Below are 3,701 nucleotides of genomic sequence, written 5' to 3' on the forward strand. Positions count from 1 at the left end.
CAAGGTCAAGGTGTTGACTGGGTTGGTTCCTTCTCAAGTCCCTCGCCTTTGCCTGTAGACGGCCGTTTTCTCCCTGCGTCTGTGTCCAAATTTCCCCTTCTTATAAAGACACTTGTCCTATTGGATTAGGGTCCACCCTAATGATCTCATTTTAGCTTGATGACCTCCGTAAAGACCCCATCTCCAAAGACACCCCCATCCCGAGGTCCTGGGTGTGAGGACTTCAACATACGAATTTGCGGAGGGGAACACAATCCAGCCCATGACACCACCGTATCCATTCTCTTTTCTTCATTGTTAACCGATTTAAGTTCTCCACACCTTCGTTTGTCAAAGTGCCGCGGGTGAGCCCAGCAGCTAAACACATCACATTCATCGTTCTGCGTCTTTTGCAAGATTTCAGATTTCACTTTGTGGTTGGGTAAGAGATCGTCCGACACTGACGTGGGAGTGGGAGGTGGACCCTCTCTGCACCTGTGCTGTCCAGTATGGCAGCCACTGGCCCACAACGTGGCCCGTCTGAACTGAGATGTGCTGTGGGTATAAAACCCACACTGGGCTTCCAAGTTGGGGTACGAAATACAGAACATACAACACCTTATTCATATTTTAAAGTATTGACTGAATGTTGGAATGATGCTCTTTGGGACATACTGGGTTACATTAAATATAGCACCTAAGTCAATTTCACCAGTTCTTTTTTTGTGTGGCTATTAGAAATTTTTTTTTTTTTTGCGGTACGCAGGCCTCTCACTGTTGTGGCCTCTCCCGTTGCGGAGCACAGGCTCCGGACGCGCAGGCTCAGCGGCCATGGCTCACGGGCCCAGCCACTCCACGGCATGTGGGATCTTCCTGGACCAGGGCAAGAACCCGCGTCCCCTGCATCAGCAGGCGGACTCTCAATGACTGCGCCACCAGGGAAGCCCTAGAAATTTTTTAATTACCTTGGTGGCTCACATGATACTCCTCCTGGAGAGTGTCACTCTAAAGTTCATTGGAGAGGGATTCCGTTTTTTTTTCTCATTTCTAAGTAGATCTGTTCATTCTGGAATATTTCCATCTTACAGTACCTTGTGGGGTCTCAGGGAATGAACATATAATACATGTACCAAGGATCCCCATGTGATAACTTGTCTTTCTCTTCTCTCTAGCCTCCAAGAGGAAGACCCCATCGTGACGTGATTTGCTGCTCTGGGCAGGGACTTGAGTCTCTCGTGTTTTTAAGGAGTCAGATTCCCTATGGGTCAGTCTCTTTGTCATCCACCTGTTGAAGAGGTACCCCCTCTCACACCTGCCATGTCTTTGAAGCAACAGGGCCATCACAGACCTTTGAATTCCCATGAACCTTCAAGGAGTGATCCTGGGAAAGCTGATGGGGAGGTCTCTGAAGAACTGCCTGTTTAAAAAAGAAAGGTCTGACCTTGTGGGTTCCAACTGGCTTTTTTTCCTCTTCAGAGGACTGACTTGAGACATCAGAAAAGAAAAGCTTTCACACGTTTGAAGAAGAACTGGGCCCCCGAACCTACTTGCCTTCCTGGGAGCAACTTGAAAACCCTTCCACTAAGTTCTGACAATAAAGCACTTCAGCACCCCATGTTCTGATTTTTGGCCAGATGCGAACATCTTGTCCTTTGTTGAGAAGCTCAGACCCTAAAATCAGTTCTGGGTTCAAATTCTGACTGGCTGTGTGAGTTCAACCTTCTGAGTCTTGGGAGGGGACATTATCTGTAAAAATAGACCCCCATCTCACAGGGTGGCCGTGGAGGTGCATCAAGATGACCAGAAGGGGGCAGTGTCTGACACCCCAAAGCCCCTCACATGCGTTAACAGTGATCATTACAGCACCCTGTTGGTCCAAGTTAACAGCTGGGATTCTTTTTTTTTATATATATAAATTTAATTTATTTATATTTTATTTTTGGCTGCGTTGGGACTTGGTTGCTGTGCGCGGGCTTTTCTCTAGTTGTGGCGAGCGGGGGCTACTCTTGTGGTGCACGGGCTTCTCATTGCGGTGGCTTCTCTTGTTGCGGAGCACAGGCTCTAGGAGAGCGGGCTTCAGTAGTTGTGGCACGTGGGCTCAGTAGTTGTGGCTTGTGGGCTCTAGAGCACAGGCTCAGTAGTTGTGGCGCACGGGCTTAGTTGTTCCGCGGCATGTGGGATCTTCCCGGACCGGCGCTCGAACCGGTGTCCCCTGCATTGGCAGGCGGATTCTTAACCACTAGGCCACCAGGGAAGTCCAGCAGCTGTGATTCTTGATGAATTCCATCTTTTGGGAAAGATGAGTTTGCTGTTGTCATAAGGTCCAAGACAGCAGCAGTTTGAAAGAAGACAGAACTTTCTTCCTCTCTCATCCAACAGTCCGTGTATGGACAGACCAAAGCTGATATTGCACGTCCACAGTATCTGGTCCTGAAAGAATATCGGTGGGAGGAACAGGGAGGGACAGCCAATCAGGACAGAAGGAAGAAAACCTTCAGTGTCCCTTAAGGTTCTAGATATCCAGAGGTACCCCTTTTCTTTTAGTTTCAAACACCAAATTATAAATCGATCAGAAATGTATGAAGACGCTCTCCTCGCAAAAAGCATTTGATGCAGGTAAGGCTAAAGCCCGCCTCCTCAATTTGGCAAGTTTTTATGTTCTGAATATGTAAGTATAGTCGACCCTCTTTATTTGCAGGGTCCATATTTACAAGTTTGCCTGCTCACTAACATTATTTGTAACCCCCCAAATTAACGCCTGTGGTGCTTTTGTAGTCACCTCTGGAAATGCGCGGAGCACTGGCAAATTTTAATGACCCAAGATGCACGTTCACGGCTGAAGGTCGAACAAGGTGCCTCCTTGCTTCGGCTCAGACTGTGAATGTGTGTCTTTTGGGGGTCGATTTAGTGCTCTGTTTTTTTGCATTTTTGTTGGTGATTTCACTGTTGAAAATGGCCCCCAAGTACAGTGCTGAAGTACTGACTAGTGGTCTTGAGTACAAGACTGTGAGGCGCCTCATGGAAAAATTATACACATGTTAAATAAGCTCCATTCAGGCATGAATTATAGTGCTGTTGGCCATGAGTTCAATGTTAGTGAATCATCAATATATCTTAAGGTGTCCCCGAACAGAAATACACATTACACAAGGTATGTACTGATCAGCGGATAAAAATGTGACTGGGGGGCTTCCCTGGTGGCGCAGCGGTTGAGAGTCCGCCTGCCGATGCAGGGGACACGGGTTTGTGCCCCGGTCCGGGAAGATCCCACATGCCGCAGAGCGCCTGGGCCCGTGAGCCATGGCCGCTGAGCCTGCGCGTCCAGAGCCTGTGCTCTGCAACGGGAGAGGCCACAACAGTGAGAGGCCCGCGTACCGCAAAAAAAAAAAAAAAAACATCTACATGTGGGACAATTCTCACAGCAAACCGACTGGAAACTGACAGAAGAACCCTTATACAACCAAAGCTGCAAGAAAGATCTCTATATAACTGGGTTGGACAAGAAAGAAAAAAAAAAGCATCAGGACAGGACCGGCAACCTGGGAAGGATCTGTAAGGAAGAGAAGGTCCACACAGGCAGACCCTCGCCCTGGGGAGCCCCGCTGCCTGCTGGGAAACTCGCTGGGACAGATAGAGGGGCTGGAGAAGCCCAGACTCCACTCACGAGGAGTGCATGCATGCCGGCTTGCTAATAGTCAGGGTGGGGAGAGACAATCAGAGGG

The 3,701-nt window shown here is 48.7% G+C and overlaps 1 protein-coding gene across 1 annotated transcript in view; it reads left to right on the top strand.

The window, feature by feature from the left end:
- ACSBG2 (acyl-CoA synthetase bubblegum family member 2) overlaps window positions 1-1,166 on the top strand; it is a 34,348-nt gene extending 33,182 nt beyond the window's left edge. Inside the window, 1 exon segment of the mRNA XM_082622737.1 lies at window positions 1,152-1,166. The gene's annotated coding sequence lies outside the window, so the exon portion shown is untranslated.
- The last annotated feature ends 2,535 nt before the right edge of the window (window positions 1,167-3,701 follow it).

The sequence above is a fragment of the Mesoplodon mirus genome (assembly GCF_964341445.2).
Source record: "Mesoplodon mirus genome assembly, chromosome: 5".
NCBI classification, from domain to species: Eukaryota; Metazoa; Chordata; class Mammalia; order Artiodactyla; family Ziphiidae; genus Mesoplodon; species Mesoplodon mirus.